Below are 25,183 nucleotides of genomic sequence, written 5' to 3'. Positions count from 1 at the left end.
TAAACCCAATACTAAAACGCCTGATGCTGGATGCAGGCTGATCACCTGATTGTCTGACAAGTAAGATGATCCATGCGTCGGATGGGCATGTAAAAGTCGGTCCTGCGCCTGATTTCTCGCCAGTCGTGTCGGTCTTCCGTCCCACTGGGTTATGAGAGTAAAAGGAATAGAGAGTGCTCTTGTGTACTGCGCACACACTTGGGCACTATAAAATTACTCCTGCGTAGCTGGCTTGGTTTCAATGAAACCGGCCACCGTCACCGAACCCGGTGTGGGAGCTATTATTATTACTAAAACGCCACTCGTGAATAAGATACTTTTGTGCATGATAATTGATAACTGAGAAAGTAACGCTTTTTATCATACATGACGTATTATTCTTTAGTCAATATTTATCCTACGAGGAGACGGTACTTTTGTTAAATTATTTGTTTTCATTATGTAAAAGGTATCCATCTATTTCTTAACCCTTGAAGACTTTTACTAATACCCTTTGCCAAAATCCATTCATTGTTTTTAATTTTTTGATTTTGCGTGAAGAAGTTCAAAAAATATTTTCAAGTTCGATTAAGGGTATTAATTATATGTAATTAGAAATAGGTATTCACAAATTAATGCTTACTTGAAAATTAATCGACATCGGTAGATAGTGTACAACACTCAACTTCTTAATATCAAAAGATTGTACCTTACATAGTTTCAATCAAGGTTTCAATCAACTTTATTGTATATGCGATAAGTTTAATACCTCTTTATAAAGTTCAAAATCGTACAAAAAGTGTTGGCGGCAATTTTGATCTTAAAAAAAACTGCATCATTCTTTGGCACGTGTACTACCAGCTGCGCTCCAAAATACTTAATTCTCACAAAAACTACAATAGTACTAAAGAAAATCGTGCAGTGCAAAAAATCTCAGAAGGCTTCTATTTTTTTTTTATCGTTCGTTAAAGGTAGGACAATGAGTATTGTTAGTTTGATTGAATGTGGAGCAAACTAAATTTCTTTGATAAAAGTTGTCTGCCCTTGTCCATCTTCAAAAATATTTTCTAAGCTTTACAAATTTATACTAAACGAGCTTTTGCCCGCGGCTTCGCTCGCGTTAAGAGAAATATACAAATTTTCATCCCCTATTTGAACCCCTTGGGATTGGAATTTATCGAAATCCTTTCTTAGCGGATGCCTACGTCAAAACATCTACCCGCATGCCAAATTTCAGCCTGATCCGTCCAGTGGTTTGGGCTGTGCGTTGATAGATCACTATGTCAGTCAGTCAGTCACCTTTGAGTTTTATATATTATATAGATTTGTAAAGCTTAGAAAATATTTTTGGCACAAGTAATCTGCGTTACTTTTCGATTTTAAACTGAGTTTGCAAAAAAATAAATAAATTATGAAATAATTGGGACTTAATATCAATTCAATATTTTTTTACAATAATATAGGCCGCAAAATATTATGTACCTACTTTAATATTTATATAAATTATAAGTACTTACGGTCGCAATAAAACACTTAGTTATTACAAAAGTTTAAGTAAATTTTTTGTCAAAATATTAATTATGTAATTAAAGTTATCATTAACTCTCTGACTGCTGCCGTTACCAATCTATAGCGCATACGTCACATCATATCTTATCATGTGACTTTTTTTCATATAATATTTTTTTTACTTCGTTATGTCACCATAGCGATGGTATGCGGTGGTATAACGTGCAAACACCACCTGCGTCACGGGTCATTAGGCAAGTGACATTTCGTGACATGAATAATTTACTAAAGTAAAAAATTAATTTAATATCGAATAATTTGGTGTCACATCCCTAATTTGTCTGCTCCAATGATGTTATTAATTCAATTCTTCGATCATTGTTCAAACTGGTTGAAATCATTGTCATTTAAACATAAACAAAACATTTAAAATCAACTAAACTTCATGAATGATTATCAATTTCTAAGCCCTGATATCAGTACTAAATATGAATAGATTAACTTACTATAGTTACGACGACGTAATCTTTCTCGTAAAAATTGCTCAATTTCTTATTGATTCTCCAACTCTATTATCGAAAATTAACATGCACGTGCCTTATAAAGTAACACACATGCGACATAGACCGACTCTCTCCATGGCTTCCCACTCTACTAACTACAGGCAAAATTCGTTCTTTATAAGGTCTAGTTTACCTTTAACCACTATAGCACTCATTCGGCGGAAGGCTCCGCATTCGATCTTTTTACCTGTTCGCCGAATATTAGCAGAAATACAATTTCTTGAGATTTGTTAAATGTCTTTTATTTCCTCTTTTCTCTATATGCGAAAACAATGTAATTGTGTATCTTCTTGCTATGTATTTACTCATATTGTTACTTAATTACCGTTTTGTTTTCCGGTAAAACAAAAATAAAATAGTGATTAATGATTACAATGTTCTCTTGACTTGTCCCAAAAATCGTTTACCATGCGGGACTCAAATTACGTCATTACAAAATTTCATCCAAATTAGTTCAGGGGTCAGGGGAAGACTGACGAAGTGATATAAATATAGACACTTTCAAATATAACATAGTTTATTATGGTAGGTATGGTAGTATTTTACACGTGGGAGAGCCATCGGCACGAATGGGCCGGCTCGACCGGAGAAATACCACGTTCTCACAGAAAACCGGCGTGAAACAGCGCTCGCGCTGTGTTTCGCCGAGTGAGTGAGTTTACCGGAGGCCCAATCCCCTACCCTATTCCCTTCTCTACCCTCAACTATTCCCTTCCCTTCCCTACCCTCCCCTATTACACTATTCCCTCTTAAAAGGCCGGCAACGCACCTGCAGCTCTTCTGATGCTGCGAGTGTCCATGGGCGACGGAAGTTGCTTTCCATCAGGTGACCGGATTGCTCGTTTGTCCCCTTATTTCATTAAAAAAAAGGTATTAAATACAAGATTTTTTTACGTCAAAATTAAATCAACTGGATCTAAATATCTGAACAAACTAAACATTTAAATAACATGTCGTTTCTTTGAAAATGTATTCGTATGTATGGGGTAGTCATAGAATTAAATTGTGATTCACCACAGGGTCAAGAGGTCAGAAACGGCACATCCTCCCCTAATAATGAAGTTTATTCAATTATTATTTTATATATTTTCAATTCGTATAGTTTAAAAAAGTATTGTTATTACATTTTTATATTTTTGAAAAGTCGTTCCCGCGTTTTGATATCATTTTACAAAATGGCTGGCCCAAATCGCTAAAGAGGCCCATTCACGTGCCGTGAATGGGCCTTTTAAGTGCATCAGAAAATTTCATAGAATTTGTGACAAGTGTCAAAAGATGTAGAAAATTCGTTTGGATTTATCCCATTATTCCCACGGTTTGGATCATCTAATTTTAAAATATTCAAGGTCATGGAAAAAAGCTTTTGAATATTTTTTCTAGTTACTAGTTGGCACATAAATTACTAGTTGGCGCCCGAAACTCAGTTGTGTGTTTTGTAATTTGAACTTTTGAGTTTTGACAATTTAAACTTCATTGAAATGACGGGAAGACATCCGTCGGGCCCGCTAATATTATACTGTACCTACTCGGCGAAACATGGCGGTAGCCGGTAGGTCATTGACTCCCTGTCAACAACTTGTCATTTTCTATATTTAAACCGCGATTGACAATTATGAAGTGTCAGATATTCCTAGTCCATTGTCAATCGCGTTTTATATAGAAAATGACAAGTTTTTGACACGGAGTCAACGACCGCTACAGCCATGTTTCGCCGAGTACAGTATTATAGCATAAATTACAGTGGCGATGTCATGCAAGATTCAATTTTGGCGCAACGTAAATAATAAATATTCCCACGTATATTTGATGCAAATCTTATGCTAAAGTAACACAAAGGTAACAGAGTGGTAACACAAGACGTCCGGGAATCGGGACTTGATTGATCTGTCAATCGACGATCTATTGAAATTTGAAAGTGTCAGCAATGGTGTCAGCGTATTCAATCAGTCAACTTTATGTTCACTGTCTAAGGTAAGATTTGAAAATCGAATCTGAAGATGTATTGACACAATAGTGATTAGACAGAACTAACCATTAGGCCGACTTTAGTTTTTGGAAGTCGTTTAAAAATAGTAATATGTACTTAAATCAATCAAATTTAGGTCTTTGACTTAAATATATCACATCTAGTACGTCACAATTGTTAAGCAAACATAATATAATACTTACTGTGATAATACCTGTTTAAATAATACCAAAGAAGTCTGTATTGAGTCTGAGTAGGGTGTAGGGAACTAGGGACTTTTAGGGACGCGGTATGGGACGCGCATGTTATTACAATTATGTCAATAATTAATAACACGAGCGTCAGATGAAAGGGGCAATTGTAATTGTTTTGTGCCATATGTCAATTGGAACACGCGTCTCCATTTAAAAACGCATCAGCCAGTGACGGTGCGGTCAGAAAAACAATGTCGCGTGTTCTATTCTCTATGGTTGTCATTTAATTAGATCGAATTTTAAAACCGTGAATTTCAATTTCGAACGTATTGTTGAAAAAAGTAAATGGTAAAACCCCAGCGCGGCGTCATGAATATGCCCATACAAAACTTTAAAAAAGTTTTTCTTTCAGCGCTGCTACTTTCACAGTGAACTCATACACACTCTACGGTATAATCACTGTGTTTTGTTACACCCAGTAGAAACAATTTGGCAAACCACCCTTGACTGGTCAAAAATCAATAAATGCGTTGGCAATTGGCATATCACACGCAATATGATAAGATCTCTGGCGTTTGTCAGCGGGGAACACATTTTATATCTGCCACAAATCTGGCACGCGCGATGGTGTTAACTACATTGCCATCGACATCCCAGCAGAGGATATCCATACTAATATTATAAATGCGTAACTGTGTCTGTTTGTCTGTCTGTTACCTCTTCACGCCCACACCGCTGAACCGATTTTGTTGAATTTTGGCATGGAGACATCATGGAGATATATACCATCGAGGAAATTGATTCCTAGGCAGTTGACGGAACTACGTCATGTGGTCGGCTTATGTCAATTCAATGTTATAGTTTGTGCGTTTTATAATGATATGCGTGACACATTATAATTGACAATAGTAGGGAAGTTACCTAACAAAAATTAATCGATAGTTTAAAAATATCGAATCACTTCGTAAAGGAATTGCAATCGAAATTATCGATTTCGTACTGACATTTCAGTGGTGCCGACGATTTAAGATGGCCGCCCTTTTTTATCGATTTGATTTCGATTTAACCGTGTCAATCTCTATTGACATAAGTTCCGTTTCATGCATATGACTTTTTCAAATGTTTTCGTAACAATAATTTTTTACTCCTATTTCACAGTTAATATTTATAATTTTTATTAATAAGTTAGCATTTAGCATCTTTTCATTTTTATTCATTTACAATTATAGGAAACATTTGTTTTTGTAGATGGAATATAATTTATTACATTTTGTTTTTTTTTGTTTTCTTGTAAAAAAACCCGTAGCAAGGAACATGAAAACTGTCACCCATATCATCTTAGAACGCACAAACTATAGCTGTGATCGGTCGGATGGGTTTGACATAACGCGGCCAAATTACATACGTCCGCCATCTGCCTAAGAATCAACTTCTCTGATAGTACCTTGACATAGGATACTTTTTATTCCGGAAAAATGTACGGTTCCCGTGTGATAAATTAATTTAGGCGCAACGGAGTTGCAGGCGTCATCTACCGATATAATATATATAGTCCAAAATGAAGAAGGTGGTTGTGGACCATTGTATTTGATATTAGATATAATATTATGTTGGTGTCTTATAAGTTATAATGAAGGATAACCTTTGAATTAAACTAAGTCAAACTACGTCAGCATCTTGCGCGCGATAAACGCTAAAATATGGAATTGAAGGTTGTATGTAAAATAAAATCAGCCAAGTGCGAGTCGGACTCGCGCACGAAGGGTTCCGTACCGTTATAGAGCAAAAATAAGAAAAAAATGTGTTTTTTGTATGGCAGCCCCCCTTAATTATTTATTTTATTTTAATTTTATTATTTATTATTAAAGTACACATATAATTGAGGATTTTGTGAAAATTTCAAGTGTCTATATGTTGCCATTATGGATTACGAGCCAAAAAGACCAAACAAATAACGTTTGTTGTATGGGAGCCCCCCGTAAATATTAACTTTTCTTTTTGTTTTTACTATTTGTTGCTGTTCGAGCGCCTACGACTACTAAATAGCAATACGATAAATTTACAACCACCGGCACGCTAACATTTCTAACTACCGACCAATTGATATTTCAAATACCTTCCACATTATTAATATTTTAGGAATTTGCTTTGTCATTTTGTCATTCACTTTTCTATTCTCTTGTTTGCACATACAAGTAACAATAAAGTAATTTTTGTCAAGTCTATCTTTAATTATACCAACCAACCAAACTACAACTCAGAACAGTTGCTATAGCGGTTCTTGCGTTACAGCCTGGAGACAGACAGACAGACGGACAGACATCAAAGTCTCAGTAATAGGGTCCCGTTTTTACCCTTTGGGTACGGAACCCAAAAATTAACGAAAGCTCCGCTAATTTAGTCTTGAATTGGTAATTTAAACATAGTCACAAACTCAATATCTCCTATCACCTCTATAGTTTGAGCGTTAATTTCAGTAATATAATATTATGTTTGTAGTGCGATGTTCTTTTGATACTACATCGTTGCTATTCACCATAAACAATCATTTCAGACACGAAAGTTTTGGTGCAATACAAAAAGTTTGCAAACTGATAAAATCTCGATTACCATTTGGCGTTTTACATTATTCATTATGGTTTTAATATTTGGAACTACGTTTAGTATTTTTGCTACCTTTGACGACTATGTCAACTGTAGAGCATAAAAGATTATCTTTCTTTTACAGCTCTGAGCTTGGAAAAATTTACAGCTTGGCCATATTAAGGGGTTGACAAAAATGAGGGCTCTAGTTTTTTCGTAGCTATCACATTTTTGAAAAAATTTAGTTCTACTTGACATAATTTCTTTATGGTCAAGCTCGAGCCAAGCTACAGTCATATTTGTACAAGCTCAAGCCGAGCTAAACTCATATTTATATTGGTAGGGCTCTATTATCTATATTAATAGGACTTTTCTCACCATAATACAAAATGTTAATCGCTGTTTTTATGATTTGAGCCCTTGGCACCCTTGCAATACATCTGCCGCCCGCATCGCGCCAAGTGTAAACATTTACTACCAAATTATCAAAAGGGCTACCTACCGTTTACATTAGTACTAATATTTTATATGCAACTAGATGACGCCCGCAACTCTGTTGCGCTAAAACTCGTTTATAGCGCGGAAACCGTACATTTTTCCGGGATAAAAAGTATCCTATGTCCTTTCCCGGGACTCAAAAGTCAAAGTATCTACATGCCATAGCTAAATCGGTTCAGCGATTTGGGCGTGAAGAGGTAACAGACAGACAGACAGACAGACGGACAGATAGACAGACAGACACACTTTCGCATTTTTATAATATTAGTATGGATATGGATATACAGAATATTGCATTTAAAATTCCTTGTCGATCTCACTCGCAAAAACGGATTTGATCGCCACTGAATAGCAAGAGAATTATTGTAACATCTAATATTATAAGATAAAAAATTCTCGTGTCACCACATACATAGATCAAGATAGATACCGCATGTGTATGTACTTCGCGTGCCATATCGAGCTCCCAAACGACGAGCAATGCTCGCCTTTCGAAAGTCTGTTCTTTAGTCTGCTATCGGAATCGGACGTCAATCGGAATTTTAAAAATGCCTAAATGCCTCATTGTGCCGTATTAAGCTTTAGATTTCGAACAGAAACGCTGAAACGCTGGCCTAGATAATGGACACGTTTCTTATCATCGGTACGTCACAGTAGGTAGGAAAAAAGTGGCACGCTCGTTTTCATACAAATGGAGGGACATGTGGTATCTATATTGATCTATGTCTGTGCGTGTCACAGTGTGCGCGAACTCCTCCAAAACGGCTTAACTGATTTTTATGAAATTTTGTATAAGTACATACATTCGTTACGACTGAGAATAGGTTTTTATCTACTTACTTAGTACTTTTTTATATTGATACTAGAAATTATTTATATGGCAAAACAACGTTTGCAGGGTCAGCTGGTTTCTCTATAAGAATCGATTAACTGAAACACTATGTGTATTATAGATCATTGCTGCTCTTCTAGTTGGGCCATGAATCATAATTAATAACCATGATTGTGAAGCTTTCGTGCACAATCGACGTCTACGTCGTCGTTTATGGGGGATGGGTCCCTCTAGTCTACAGTCTCTACGTATTTTTTTTATGTTAAGTACGTGTTTTTATGTGTAAAAAGAACTACATAGTTACTATATGATACCCGCGACTCCGTTGCGCTAAAACTCGCTTATCGCGTGGGAACCGTACATTTTTCCGGGATAAAAAGTATCCTATGTCCTTTTCCGGGACTCAAAGTATCGACAAAGCAAATTTTAGCAAAATCGGTAAGTATAGCAGTTTGGGTGTGAAGAGGTAACAGACAGACACACTTTCGCATTTATAATATTAGTATGGATATGGAATTATGGATGTGAAAAGTACAAGTGTAAAGCTAACAACACAAGAGCGTCGTGATTATAAAGCTATTGTCACACGACCTCACTAATGGCACAAAATGGACTCTAGAAAACTGTACTTTTATTTACGCTAAGCTGGTAATAAACCTAAGTCATAATAGTTATTGTAAAAACTTTATTGTTTATGAGAAAATAATAACGAATGATTGTTGAGACTTTACTATTGAGTATAGTTTAATCTAATAACAACTTACACACGTTCTACGAAATTCTACTAAATAATTCTACAATACGATTTTTTTTAAAGATAAAAGATTAAAAAAAACAGACAATTGCGCGTGTAGTATTGATTTTGTTATATTTTTTTATTGTTCACTAACCATATTGTTTACTTTTACCGAAAATTCCATCCAAGTTTCCAACAAATCCATACAAAACTTTCACACTTCTTGACTTCCAATTAACGAACTCAATGACAAAATTAAACTGTTTTTTAAGCAAGTCGGTTAAAAATTTAGTTAGCAATTATAGTAAACAAATGATTATAGTTATGTGTCAGCGTGGGAACGTCTTCGTTGACACAAAATTAAGGACATTTCCGTATCCTTTGCCTGTAGGGCTGTCAAAATTTAAAAACCCTGCGTTTCCTTGTTGAACACGCTGTAGCGTTTATTAATAATTAATGTTGAATAATTTTAAGGTTTTATGTTTTATTGCTAAGGTTAACTTTAATTATTAGAATTACTAGTGCATACCTAACTTTTAAGGTTTGTTAATATTTATTTTAACTTTTACTACACAGTTGAGTTACAATAAAGTACTTTAATTCAATTATGTGACCGCTATAGCAAAAACGATTATTGAAACAGCTGGAATTCACTGAGCACAAAGTAACAACCCTAGTAGCTGTTCAACTTGAACAACTTTAAATCTATCATTTATTTTAACCGAGTATTAGTACTGTTAAATAATTTACTACAATTTGTTAATCTTGTGGTTTGCGTCTTATGAATGATATTTTGTAATGATAGACAAAATATGTAAGTAAGTATAAGTACTTGTACTATTATCTATTCTGTGGTATAAGCAATGTATTATATATTTTATACGTGGGAGAGCCATGCTTCGGCACGAATGGGCCGGCTCGACCGGAGAAATACCACGTTCTCACAGAAAACCGGCGTGAAACAGCGCTTGCGCTGTGTTTCGCTGAGTGAGTGAGTTCACCGGAGGCCCAATTCCCTTTCCTATCCTCCCCTATTCCTTTCCCTTCCCATCCCTACCCTCCCCTATTACCCTATTCCCTCTTAAAAGGCCGGCAACGCACCTGCAGCTCTTCTGATGCTGCGAGTGTCCATGGGCGACGGAAGTTGCTTTCCATCAGGTGACCCGTTTGCTCGTTTGCCCCCTTTTTTCATAAAAAAAAAAAAAAATGTAGACTGTAGAGAAAGGGCCAGGCCACAAGACTGCGTTGAGGCGTCGCGTCGTCGCGTCGTATAAATCGTGGGAATTTCCGATGTAAAGAGTGCTATATTTTTTAATTTTTGCGTTGCGACATCGCATCGCATATCAGTGCGATGTTGTTTTTGCGATACGACACCGCAACGCATCGTTGTGGCCTGGCCCAAAGAGCCAGCGACAACGACTTTCGTCATTTTATAAGAGCTTAAAGTTTACCTGTTTATGACCTGTTATAATGTGAACGGGCACTGGAGTGGACTGAATTATATTCCAGTGCATCCAGTGCCCGTTTTCATTTTTCCAGTAGCAATTCAAGGAGGCCTTTGCCCAGCAGTGGGACACAAACGGCTAATTAGTATATAATATAAGAGAATCCAACGCTGGATGGAATAATGTAAACCGGCCATTATTTTTACAAATTATTGCTTTTTAAGACGTCATAGTAGGCTCATTAAACCCTAAACAGTCCTAACCAGTACTGACTAAACTACATAATTTATCAATTACTTATATCCATTAGATAAGCTCTCTAAATCACAATAATTCCGAGATTAGCAGATGTTAACCCCTCCGTGGTCGCACTGGGTCGTTCGGACCGCTGGCCACGCGCAACTGTTTATTAGGACAACAATGGCCGATTGTTCAGTAATGGCCGGCCACTTGTGAATAATTGTGGCCTAATTAATATAATGCGCGTGCGCAGAAATGTACGCGCCGGATTAATATTAACGTAATTGGATGAGTAGCGGTTATGTTTGTGCGTGTGTAAAGTACATAATATTTATTAGTATCTATGTACATAATAAAAATGAATTTTATTTTTTTAGTCTCGCTAATTTTTACGACCGATTTGGCAAATTTTAGTCTTGAAATGTTCAAGGACGTCTAGGGAAGGTTCATAGTCCATACGGTGTGATACAAAGTTCACGGGTCATCTAGTAAAACATACATCAATAGTGAGTTCAAACTGAAAACTGTACTTTTGTCCTCTACATTTTGTTAATAAATCTTATATCTTTAAACGAGCAATTCTTGTATAAAGTGTGTAACAAAAATAAGTGATAATACTTTAGGGTGTGTACGTGTTCCTTGTAGAGAGTTCACTGTGAAAGTAGCAGCTCTGAAAGACGAATTTTTTTTTCATTTTTGTATGGGCAATGGCTCGAGCGTCACGAGTTTCCCCATACAAAAGTGAAAATTTTTTTTGGTATTTCGGCGCTGCTACTTTCACAGTGAACTCTCTACAGGGAACACGTACACACCCTAAAGTATTATCACTTATTTTTGTTACACCCTGTATATATAAGTATAATATAATTGGAATCTCGAAATCGGCTCCAACGATTTCCATGAGTATATAGGGGGTTTCGCCAGTGATAAATCGATCTAGCTAGGAATTATTTTTAGAAAATGTCATTTTATTCGTGTTTTATCGAATACCGAACAAAGCTCGGTTAAATAGCTAGTGTATTATTATTTATTATGTAAAACAATTTTATTTTTGTCTCATATTTTTTAATGCTATATTAAAACCTAAACTCTACCTTCATACCATAGTACTGAAACACATTAAAATGTAACTTACGTTACCAATATGAATTCTGGAAATACGTCAAGTAGAACGTTAAATAGAAAATTTACGAGCGTACAACCTGTTTTAAGTTATTTTACCTCTGAGTCTACGATATTAACCCTTATGCAGTCAGCATAGGGGCCAATATATATAAAGGTAAAACACTAATGTGGCAAACGCGGTTAGCCGCTAAACCAATATCGTTGTATGCTAATTCTGTATGGTAATGACGAATATCTCAAGTGGGATCGAAATACTGACATATTGTACAGTCATTTACAAAACATAAACGCGGTAAAAGTTTGCGTTTTTTGGCACCACTATACCGGGGAAAATGTTTGAGCATTTTGAGCATTAAGGCGCTTATCGATCGCCCTTACAAATACTTAAAAAGGAAAATGCCAGAGTGTTTAATGGGCATTGGTTGGCATTTTACTCAACACACATTCTTACTATTATAACTCATGTTGTGAAGTCTACAAGCTGTCTGCTCTATTACTCAAAAGTAACCATTACAATAATCATCATTACTCTTATCTTATCTTTAATTATTTCTATTATCCTACTCAAAAGCATAAAATAATATTCGGTATGAAGTGTACCGCGCGGCGCCATATGTCGGTATGGTACTCATTTGCATGAAGGGGTTAACATGTTCCGTATGGGCCCATAGACCCCAAACTACAAACGTTGGCCGCGTTTTAGAACAGTAATTTGACAACCGATATGCAGGAAGTTGATAGAAAATGGATATTTATGATGTTATTTAGATTTTATATGCTAAAATTACTAACATAGAGAAAAGATTTACATGTACAAAACTCAGTCGATTGATTTTGATGTAAATACATATTTTATCACAGATATAGTGACCACGAAAAAGGAGACAAGTGTGTCTCCTTTTTCGTGATCACTATATCTGTGATAAAAAGTAGTCACTTTGAACGTGGGGAATTTATTTATTTCTGCGGGATCATGTGCTTACGAAGTCATGCCAAAAATTAATCAGATTTATTGAAATCTAGAAGCTTCAGGGTAAAGTTTTAAATATGAAAGAGATCCGGAAAATATTATCTATTAAATTGAAAATAATAATTATGATAATTGACGAACATCTACTACATTTAAAAACATTTTTATTTTCAGGTCGAACAGGACATTCTTCTATCATCGACTCGACGAAGGGGCAACCAATGGATTATGGAAGGCCACGATGAGCAACTCATCCAATATTTTTTGTATTAAAAGCACATTTAATTCAATATACGTCATGGACGATTGCCTCTAAACGTTTCAACAGCTGGCTCGCGCCCGCATATTAGCCCAATATTGTACCAATACAATACTCTTACACAAATAATACAATAATACAGTAATACAAATAATACAATACAATAACGCGAAACAATTAATGCGGGTGTTTTAACTTGTGGTCATCTTTTCTGTGGACTGTGGGTTCTAATCATTTATGATAAATGTTTTTACGTACTTATAATATGTCCAGTCTAAATATTAATATAGCTTTGCTTTTTCTAAAATACGATACGATTTATTTTAATATTAATATGACTTTATTAAGTTTTTATAACGCTAACCAAAGGGAGAAAAACTTTTTTCGTCTTTGAACAATACCCACGTAGTAGGTGCTCATTTGACCCAGCGTGTGCAGAAAAGGGTTAAGTTTCATATTTGACGAATAAAGCAAATATTTTTTGTAGCGAAGTCCTTGTAAAAAATATTATTTTATAATTATTATTAACGGTTTTTACTTGTCGCGTGCCGGGATCGTTAATAATTAAATTAATTTAAATTATTTTCGAAAGCACTTAATATAACTTCCTAATTAAATTAATTATAACAATATAAGAAACGTCTAAACAAAATAACGCAAATATGACGTAATAATGTTATCAAAATGACAATCAAGCAGATGGCGAAATTTTTTATTACTAACGAATTTTGACTATTTTACATTAAGTAGATATTTGTATGAGCAGCTGAAGTATTTAAAATGTTACAAAAGTACACTAGAATAAATTAAATAGAGAACATTGTCCGAATGCATTGTACATTTTTTCCTGATAACTAACCATTTCCATTAAAATTACTAACCTTTCCAATTAAATTTAACTTAATTGAAAACTATAATAATATAATATTATGTTGATTGGTATAGCATCGACATGGCTTAGTAACTTAACAATTTTAACTTGTTAGAAGCTTGCAATTAATAGTGAGGGAGCCCTAGAACAATTTTTTTGTGATTACTAACAAGCTAATTTTTTGTGAGTAGCTACGTTTTGATAAGACGAACAACATTTTATTTTCGAAAAATCTCGAAAGTGGTAGATAACAGAGATAGAAAGGATTTCATACTTTGACTTGATGGTTCTAAAATATGGACTGTTTTATTTGTAGAACAAGATTACTCTTAAATTATATAACTATTAACCTACCAATATACAAAAAATCAGCTGGTTAGGGTTCCGTTTTAGGGTACAGTAGTCAACCAAGTTTTGTTGATTACAGAACCCTAAAACGGAACCCTAACCAGCTGATTTTTTGTATATTGGTAGGTTAATAGTTATATAATTTAAGAATAATCTTGTTCTACAAATACAACAGTCCATATTTTAGAACCATCAAGTCAAAGTATGAAATCCTTTCTATCTCTATTAGCTACCACTTTCGAGATTTTTTGAAAATAAAAATGTTGTTCGTCTTATCAAAATGTATCTACTCACAATTTGCTTGTTAAATCACAAAAATTTGTTCTAGGGCTCCCGTAGGTACTATAAGTTGAACTTTAGTTACAAACTCAAACCATGAGAACAGATAGTTCGCAGCTTAACTATCTATCCATAATTCTATACTATTAATGTAGGTAAAATATTAAATAAGTAAATACGAAAGTGTGTATGGATCTCCCTTCTTCACGGATAAGTCGCTAAACTGATTTTGATGTTTGGCACGGAGATCTAGAAGAATAATAGATCAAAATACTTGAAAAAATACAATTAACCCAAAAGACCCAATACCACCATTGAAGACATTGATGATCAAATTTAATGAATTTTCGTAATTGTTTAATTATTGTAAGTATGAATGAAATTAGTTCAAAGTCTGGTAAGACCCAGACAGCGTAAAAGTAGTTTCATACCTCGGTTAACCACTTACCCAAACATTCTGATGGTTAAATAATAACCGTATTAGGAATTACACAGGGCCGGTAAGGCGCCCTTTAAGGAAACCTACACCCCTTATAAACGGAGTTAATGGAGTGTGCGATTGTCCTTACTTCAAACGGACGTTGTTAGACCCAGCGCACACTGAGGGTTGATTCAGACCGCAACGCGACGCGTAGATGCATTTCTAAATTAATATGGATTTGACAGATTCGCAAGAAGACGCCTTGCGAATCTGTCAAATTCATTTTATTCAAAAATCAATTCGCGCAATTGAAATCTGTCAAATAAATTCAAATTTGCGCCGCGTCTCGCCTCGCCTCGTCCCGTTCATCAAATCAACCCGGGTCAAATCACACCGAAATGGCAGCTGCTGGCAGCGCAGTGGCGAGCATTTTCAGTGTCATATGAGTTTAAATCGTATCTTCATTATTATAATACATAGTATCGCTTGAGAGACTTGGAAAGTCTTGCGGCCGCCCGCGACGCCGACGCTGCCCTGCGCTGCCATTTCGGTGTGATGTGAGCCTATAAGTTATTTACTTACGTTATGTATTCCAAAGTTTTTCGGGTATCTATTTGTAACGTGCAGTATATGCAGTTATGCACATACGCAATAATTATGTTGTGTGTGTGCATCATAGACATATACGTGTCAGGTGCCCCTTTAGTCTTTAGTTAGTCTATAATAAGATTCCGTAAGGGCTTGTCGCCCTGCCGGCACGTATACTTACCTGTATAGTGAACACTAAATCTTAACACAATAAATGAAGTCCGATAATACTTTTATTTCATTAATCTCTCATAGGGCGCTCCCCTTACATATTTATTAATAGAAATAAACATTATTTAAAAATTTGGTTAGTGTAGCTAAAACTCGCGAACGGCCGAACCGATTTACCTAATTTCAGTCTTGGAAGTCTACGAAGGAAAGTATACGAAGTTAACTCATTTTACTAGTAATTAATAATCATGAAAATGCTAAGCTGTGTTAATTGTCTGACGGGAGAAAGACAGAGCGAATATTTTGTTCATGAATATGACTCTAGTTCTTAGAAGGTCTAGGTTTTTCGCGGGATTTAATTTTTGGTTGGTCGGTTGCCGCTATCCTAGCATACGACCGACCTCTGTGGCTCAGTGGTAAGCGCGTTGGTAGCTCAAGCCGGGGGTCGCGAGTTTGAATCCCGCCGACGGAACAAAAAGTTTTCAATGTTTCCGGGTCTGGATGTGTATTAAATATGTGTATCATATAATAAAAATCTTAAATATATGTATAGTATAAAAGTATTAAATATATTTCCGTTGTCTGGTACCTGTAACACAAGTCCTTTAGGTACTTAACACGGGGCCAGACTGACGTGGTGTGAGGCGTCCATATATATTATATTATATTATTATTATTATACATAACAGGTATCTACTTGAGAATGGATGGTGGCCCAATAACAATAACTCCAAATAATATAAAATAAACTCCAAACGGTGCATAAATGGCTTATGAGCTATGTGCGATAGCCCTAATTCTTACATCACACACTCACGATAATATTTAATGGCTACATAATGACTAGAGGCTATAAGTTTAATTAGACTTTAGGGTTCCGCTCCTCTAAAGGAATTGTATGGCTGTCCGTTCGAGTTCATCCTTTTGCCTGTCTCTTATATGTATTAAAAAATGTTTAACTACTCAACTAAGTCTATGGTTTGACCTATGACGACAATAATATGTCAAATTGAAGAAGGGACAGTAAAATACTATCAAAATATGAGAAATGGCTTCGGCCTGATGAAAACTCTATTTCAGATGATGGTTAATATAAAAGAATTGGCTTCGGCCTTCACTATCATTCATTAAATAGAGAAAACATAGAAATGGCTGTATGGGCAACGCTCCCTTTGCCTGTCCCGACCGGGACGAATTAACAAAAAAAAAAGTCTATGGTTTGGCCTTTCCCGACCGCGGGGACGAATTAAAAAAAAAGTCTATGGTTTGTCGAGCGGCTACTTCCAGTTCAAGAAAGAATCAGCAAAAGAAAGAATCTGTTAAATATTTTACTTACCTAATTTAAATAAAAAAAAAGGTTTTTGATAACTTATGAATTATTAATCTGCGTTGTACGGAATCCTTAAACTGCAAATCCGTAACTGACTTGACCTGTTTAAGGTTGGTTTCATTTTGTGGTTTCTAATCTAAATAGCTACCGTACGCAGACCAATTTTAATTGAGGGTTCCAATTATTTTTATAATTGGTGTCATTAATATCTTCAGACCCACTGCTGGGCCATGCTGGGCTTTATCGGAGGACTTATTCTGTGCATCAATCTATTTAAGTGCCTTCATTATACCCGTATTAAGATTGTCAAAATATTTTGATAGTTTATTGGAATAGATAACAATCTATTAATATTAGTCCATATCCCAAAGCCCAAAGTGTAAAAACGGAAGTGTATCACTAAGACGTCTCTGTCTTCCCGTCTGTCTGTATACAGTGTCCAAGCTGTACCTCAAAAACCTCAACGTTATGTATTTTTGTTGCCCCTATAACAACAGATACTCTAAATAAAATAAAATTGATATTTAAGGGGGGCCATCCATACATTAAAACATATTTTTTGCATCGCGGTCGCGAGAAACATTTTTTGCCCAATAAATAAGCAAAGTTTTACTATTTGAAAATACTTTTAGTAGATCTAGACGTTTTGTTGGACACCTACAATTTCTTTAGTAATGCGGATGTCATTCGCTTCCTTAATTTTGTTGAATTGGTTCCTTATCTTAATTATTATTCTATTAAGTATATATGCGTGTAATTTATTTTAATTGTTACTTATCACCCGGTAGGCACAGATTTTTATTACAAGTTTTCTCCTATAAACTAAAATTATTATAAGACTATAGGAAATCCTTAAAATAATTAATAATACTTATTAAGTCGCGTGCCACAAGGAAACCATTAGTTTAAAGATATTTAGAAAAATTAATTGAATTTATTACTTCCCGTGAGTTTTAAACTTTTAACTAGGACCTTAACTACACATTACTAAATAATTACCCTCACTATTATTTACGTAAATTTAATTAGGAGTATTTGTGGTATACCTATGAATATAATTTAATCTTTAAATGAGTAGAAATTAGCTGACAACTGATAAGCCACGGGCAAGAGTTAAAAACAAGTAACAACATCCATAGTCTATGATGTTACTTATGACTACAATTAGGCATATACGCTGTTTCAATTATGCAAAATACCGTTTTAACAATGTGTTACATTCTACCTAAAAGATAAACAGTCGTTCTACACGACCGACCACTATGTCCCGTTCCTCATCATTACACACCCTCACATATTGGCTGTATAATCCATAAGGTAAATGCGAATGTGTTTGTCTGCAATCTGATGTTACAGACAGACCTTCATAGGGCCTGTTTCACCACTCCCTGATAAAGTGCCGGATAGGCTATGCCCGCATACCATTTGATGTTGAAAACGATCAAAACGCTCAAATAGGAGGCATTTTGAGCGTTTTGATCGTTTTTAACATCAAATGGAACGCGGGGTATATCCACAACTTTTTTGACAGATTCTCCATAGTTCATCATCTGTCAAGGTAAGTGGTGGTCGGCGGATAGCCTATCCGGCACTTATCAGGAAATGGTGAAACAGGCCCTAAGTCTGATAGATAGACAGGCAAACCGCTTAAGCCACTGGACCAATTAAGATGGCAAGGAATTAATTTAGGAGAAAACCAATGCAAATGACCTTTGCTATTTAAATGCAACTTTTGTTATTTGTTTGATCCAGTCCGATTACTATCAAACAGCAAAATCTTGATGGAAGTGTGTTAATCCAGATGTTTCAGAATCGACCATATTTTTTATACCCAGGCCACTGTGGGTATGAAAAAGACAGTGTAAATAAAAAAGAATTTTAAATTTTGTTAATCTCCCTAAAACTTAAGAGCGGCTGAACAGGTTTGGCTAATTTTAGTCTCGAAATATTAGTGGAAGTGAACTTCCACGAAGGAAGGAAGGGAAGGTTTTTATTAAGAGGGAAGTAATACGAAGTGCGGCTCATCTAGAATGAAGAAAATTAAAGATGTCGCAAGATAGAATCGTCCAGCCAAAATAAAGTAAAATAATACGCCAGTACAACGTTTGGCGGAACATCGTGTAATAGATTAATAATCAAAATTATATAGCCACAGCAGCAGCCAGCAGCTATAATTAACCGACTTCCAAAAAGGGGTTATAATTATGTTCGGCTGTGGATATTTTTTATTTTTTTATTTGTGTATGTTCAACGATTACTCCGCCGTTTGTGAACCGATTTTCAATTATTTTTTTCTACAAAAACTATCGCTGTCCTACTGTTTTAGAAGGGGAAGCGACAATACAGCCCTGCCGGACAATAGTTTGTTTAGTGACATGATATTCAAGTCACATTATACTGGACTAGCCTGAGGCATATTCTAACAGTAATTCTAACATAACTACAAAAAAATATTCAGCCGAACATAGAATCTCCTCCTCTTTTGAAAGTCGGTTAAAAGAGACCGTATTTTTATTTTTCTACTTAAGGCGCTCCCCTTAGGAGGTGTCGCAATTTACCGTTTTTAAATTGTAAATGTAAGCTACGAAAAAAATACAGCAATAATCTTCATTTTATATGAACGTTCCTTTCATAGTTATTAATTTCCTATTTTTGTTTATTATACTCATGATATTATCAGCTTCCAAAGTAATACCAATTTATTTAAATTCAAGTAAGTACTTATTAAATTAAATTAAAGTAAATTTATTTAAATTTAAGTACATTCAGCATGGGTTCAAGGTCATTTGCTCGGGGGATGGCCTTAATATTGTCTGCGACTTCGTTTATAAACCCAGAAATTCGGTTCCAGCGTCCTCGCGAATATTATGCATTTTGTCGTTGTAAAGGGTCTTTTTTAGGGTTCCGCTCCCATACAACAAACGTTATTACTAGAATGCAATTTTTTGCTTAATCACAATGATGGCAACAGGTACGCCCCTGAAATGTTCACAAAATAATCATTTGTATTTACACTTTAATAAATAATAATAAAATTGATAATTAGGGGGGCTCCCATACAAAAAAACACAAATTTCGCCTATTTTTCCTCTATAATGGTACGGAACCCTTCGTGCGCGAGTCGAACTCGCACTTGGCTGATTTTTTGTTTTTTACGTCAGTGAAAATACCGGGTAGGCGATGCATATTTTGCATGTGGAGCGCGTATTGTAATGCTGAAATTACATCAGACCTTACATTTTAACTAAGTAGGTACTCAATCATTTATTCTGCACTAATGATAAAAATACGTCGTACAGGATAATTTATAAATCGTTACGGTTTATTTAAAAAAAAGATCAAAACTGCCAATCACGATTCAATAATTCTAAATTCAAATGTTATCTAAACCATAACTCATAAGCGAACTTGACTCAGCATTTCATCCAAACATGTTTACAAAATACAATATCCTTATCATCCATTTATCATCAATCAAGTAGATTTTGCATAATAAACATCAAAATATCAAACTTAACTCCCTCTGACAACGCGGGCTTTTCTCTAATCCCTGCACCCTATTCTAGTCACGAAAAAAATAATTGTCTATGGCCAAAGTACGTCATTATCTGCTATAGTCTATGCCCCGTATTGTTACAACGTCAATAAACAAAGATTAACGAAATAGGGATTTAAGACTGCTTATTTTGAGCACAGGCCTTTATTCGACAGAACAATTAGGCATTAAACAAATAAATTATAAATCTTCTAATATATTTTATAGTTGCGCTTTTGAGCGCGAACGATATTTTAGGATTTACGTTCCGTACGATATAAAAAAGGCGTTTTTACTGCTTTTTACAAAATATCGAACATAAATTTATGGATTGTATTTAGTTCCTCGTTATTTTTAGGTATTAACCAAGCTTAATTAAATAATAAAAAAATTAGATTAAAAAATAAAAATAGGTTGGCTCGCCTTTTATCTTTGATGATGATGATGACCAAAAATTAAATTAAGCACTATCTAGTGTAAAATTATTGTACTACTATGAATATCATGTCAACAAACACATAACGTCAATCACCGCTAGATGGCTGTGCTTTACTTCAAATTTGAAATTAGCCTTTTTCATGTTATTTAAATCAAACATTATTAACAATTAAAAACTTTTAATTGTTAATACAGCAATAAAACGTTTATTTTTAATCATTTGTAGCACCCGATGAAACTTTATTTTTATTTAAAGCAATTTTTGAATGTGAAATTGTGACATCTATTGAGAACTAATAAAACCACCTTAGAAAGGTCTAGTAGTTTCGTTGTGCCAGAATGACTATAGATGGCGTTAGTATGAATGCTTTTCTGAATCATGTAAAATATAATGGCCCAAGAGCCAGCGACAGCCAGACTTTCGTAATTTTATAAAGACTGAAAGTTTTCCTATCATAGACAATTAGTAACATAGAATATCATTGATCATAGAGGTAAGAACAACAAACAACTATGGAGTTTTGGCAGCGGTTACTTTAGGAGGCATCTGAGGTCTATTAACCTTCGATAATGTATAGTTAAAACTCTTTTTTTCCTTTTTTTTTTTGATAACTGTTATAGGAATCTCGTCTTACACAGCAGGTCACTTATTACAGCTGTTGCTGCCCACTGCCAGATCACCTCAAACTCTTTGATACTTTAGGGGTGTCTGTAATATTTAGTTCTATATTTTAGTACTTGGTCACGTAGTTTAGGCTCTAGAATTTCGAGTGTAGAGGTAGACTACATTAGAGAGCTAAGTCGTGGGGTCATCTATGTAAAGCCATGTCGCAGGTAATTGGGGTAACCAATAAAACGGGTCTAGTCGGACACGTATGTGCTCTTCAAGCATCTATTATTTTTCAGTATAAATAAAAATATAATAAAATCTAGACTAATAATATTATTATACTTACATGCGAAAGTCTAATTATCTAGTCTAAGTCTAAGTATCTCTTCATATTTTAACTGCTAGTTCAATGTTTATACTTTTGAGTTTAAGGATGTATGACGCAGAATACATAATAGTACAAGTAGTTATGATAGTTTTTATATATTACTTTATCTATGGTTTTTATCCTCAAAATACTTTTAAGTATTTTTCTTAAAAAGCCCTTTCCATCCGTATTATATTAGTATATAATCGAGCTTACCCTTTCAAGCCATCCACACTCCAAACCAAGTGAAGACACTTTACAAATAATTTGCACAGAAAGCGAGATTGGCATCTTCATTTTTTGGCGGTCCGACGTTTGTCTTAAAAAGTGGTGGTACGACACGGACGCGACTGAGCGAGCGTGGGAACGACGATGTATCGTTTGATGCTGCGCTTGCGCACGCAATACAATACACACAGTATACATATATACGGTAGACCGTCTCCATACGTCTAGACCGCACAAATCGTCGCAACCGCCTAAAATCCATACTAATGTTACAAATATAAAAGTGTGTCTGTCTGTTACTTCTTGAGTTTCGACTTTGATAAAATTTGACATAGAGTCGAGTCATGTTTCCCGCACGATAAACGAACTTTGGCGAAACGGAGTTGCAGGCGATATCTAGTAATATTAAATTAACAATGCCTATAATTAAAAGAGCAAAATAATCAGTCGCATTCACGTAAATCTTTAACAGAATCACTAAATAATATTAAAATATGTTTCAGTTTCGAAGTAACTAGCCTTGATGTGAAATTCCAAAAACCCGTAGTTTGACGCAATGAGTATGCTGTACTCACGTTGGACTATAATAACAACTAGCTATTTGACCGAGCTTTGCTCGGTATTCGATAAAACATGAATAAAATGACATTTTCTAAAAATGATTCTTAGCTAGATCGATTTATACTAAATTTCATGAAAATCATTGGAGCTGATTCCGAGATTCTAATTATATTATATATTATACATACAAGAATTGCTCGTTTAAAGATATAAGATATCTAAGTACTAAGTAACTTTAAGGACACGCCATAGTTACTCTACTGTATTATATTGTACACTCATACAACACATAGTTATTAATATAATGTACCTACGCTGAACGCTCATACAAGACATGCTGACACACGGGTAAGTTTTTGCGTTGAACGCGCATCCTGAAGATCCATTTCCTTGACCTCGTATCAACGGGAATTTAGTACGAGAACTTGACAATTTCTTTGACTTCCTGTCACTTCAGTCGAAACGGCCCATTCGAGTCGAAGCGCAAGAGCCATGGTGCTTGGTTGAGCCTCTATCACCAGTCTTATAGTATTCCACTGATGCGTAGAGGTGCCATAATATATTATGGCATAACAAGTGGGTTATGGCCGTATGGGTATGACATGACATATTAATAATTTATGTAATACGTGGGAGAGCCATGCTTCGGCACGAATTAGCCGGCTCGACCGGATAAATACCACGTTCTCACAGAAAACCGGCGTGAAACAGCGCTTGCGCTGTGTTTCGCCGAGTGAGTGAGTTTACCGGAGGACCAATCCCCTAACCCCTACCCTATTCCCTTCCCTACTCTCAACTATTCCCTTCCCTTCCCTTCCCTACCCTCCCCTATTACCCTATTCCCTCTTAAAAGGCCGGCAACGCACTTGCAGCTCTTCTGATGCTGCGAGTGTCCTTGGGCGACGGAAGTTGCTTTCCATCAGGTGACCCGTTTGCTCGTTTGCCCCCTTATTTCATTAAAAAAAAATGTAAATTGCAGATTCAGCCAATTTTAATAATAACATGTTTACTTTTATGTTAATCTAAGTACTAATATTTTCAAGAGATAGAGTATCTAGTATGTTTGCATCGGATAGAAAATAAATAAATTTCGAAGTTGCCAAACTGACTTTGATGAAATATCGCACAGATATTTAAAACTATACGTGGGAGAGCCATCATTCGGTACGAATGGGCCGGCTCGACCGGAGAAATACCACGTTCTCACAGAAAACCGGCGTGAAACAGCGCTTGCGCTGTGTTTCGCCGTGTGAGTTTACCGGAGGCCCAATCCCCTACCCTATTCCCTTCCCTACCCTCCCCTATTACCTATTAAAAGGCCGGCAACGCACTTGCAGCTCTTCTGATGCTGCATTTTTCTGATTCCATGGGCGACGGAAGTTGCTTTCCATCAGGTGACCCGTTTGCTCGTTTGCTCCCTTATTTCATAAAAAAAAACTATTATTATAACATTGACCATAACACTTTGAAATTCAAAACTACGCAGTATCAGCTATTTCTTGTAAAACGCATGTCTAACGTAATTTCATGGTGTTATGTTTGTCGCTATACTTAAGCATTCCAAGGTAATTTGACACTTTTAAAGGACTTTGAGTAATTTTCATAGATTATTTTGTGTAAAGAAGCAACACTTCTTAGTTATATTAAATACGATGTCTACTTTCAAAATTGCCAATGGGATTATGGGACGACGACTTGAAGTGGGAGTATAATATATTTCAAGTCGTCGTCTCATAATCCCATTGAAAATTTTGGTCATTATTATTTTTAAAATTTGATTATCCGTAAAGAACGGACCGATAATTCTAAAAACGATTTAAATTTTGTCAATGTAAAATTCATATCAATGTAAATTACTATGATCGCTTTGAATATTATATAAAAAATTTATTAATGAAATAAGTAACTATTAAGGTTAAATACTTAGATTAGCAGCCAAATTTTCCATGCCTTATTTCAATGTCTATTTCTACATTTAAAAACATAATGAATCTCTAGGAGCAAAAAGCAAAGATTCAGCAGTTAAAAACTTAGCAAAAAGCATAAGCTTCTTCAATGGTTACCACTCACCTCTAATTTTACTCTATGACCAGTAAAAAAATGTTTAGCTTGATTCATTTAGAACTTTATTCTGTTTTCATCAAGGTTCACTTTTGTGTATATTTGCTTGGAGTAGAGGGTACCCTCAAAACATTTTCCCATAATCAAATCTAGGGCGTCTCTAATCGATTATTGTCGGTGAAATTGGTGCTGTTGTTTCATTTATGTTCCAAAATTAAAATAATTTTATGTCAAATCCTTTTTTTTTTGACGGCGGTTTACCGAAGATTTTTACTTCGTTTTTGGTAAAATTTTAAAGAGTTTTTATGATCTACTAGAATCTAGAATCTAGGTGACACCCGCAACTCCGTTGCGCCAAAACTCGTTTATCGCGCGGGTACCGTACATTTTTCGGGATAAAAAGTAGCCTTTGTCCTTTACCGGGACTCAAAGTATACCTATACCAATACCAATTTTCAGCAAAATCGGTTCAGCGG

The 25,183-nt window shown here is 35.3% G+C and overlaps 1 protein-coding gene across 1 annotated transcript in view; it reads right to left on the bottom strand.

Annotated features, from left to right (window-relative positions):
- LOC121729951 overlaps window positions 1-22,106 on the bottom strand; it is a 112,556-nt gene extending 90,450 nt beyond the window's left edge. The window contains exon 1 of the mRNA XM_042118694.1: window positions 22,074-22,106. The gene's annotated coding sequence lies outside the window, so the exon portion shown is untranslated. The remainder of the gene's footprint in view (window positions 1-22,073) is intronic.
- Between the last annotated feature and the right edge of the window lie 3,077 nt (window positions 22,107-25,183).

Source organism: Aricia agestis, chromosome 8 (assembly GCF_905147365.1).
Source record: "Aricia agestis chromosome 8, ilAriAges1.1, whole genome shotgun sequence".
In the NCBI taxonomy this organism is placed as follows: Eukaryota; Metazoa; Arthropoda; class Insecta; order Lepidoptera; family Lycaenidae; genus Aricia; species Aricia agestis.
The sequence above is the reverse complement of the archived record's forward strand: the minus strand, read 5'-3'. Positions and strand labels throughout refer to the sequence as shown.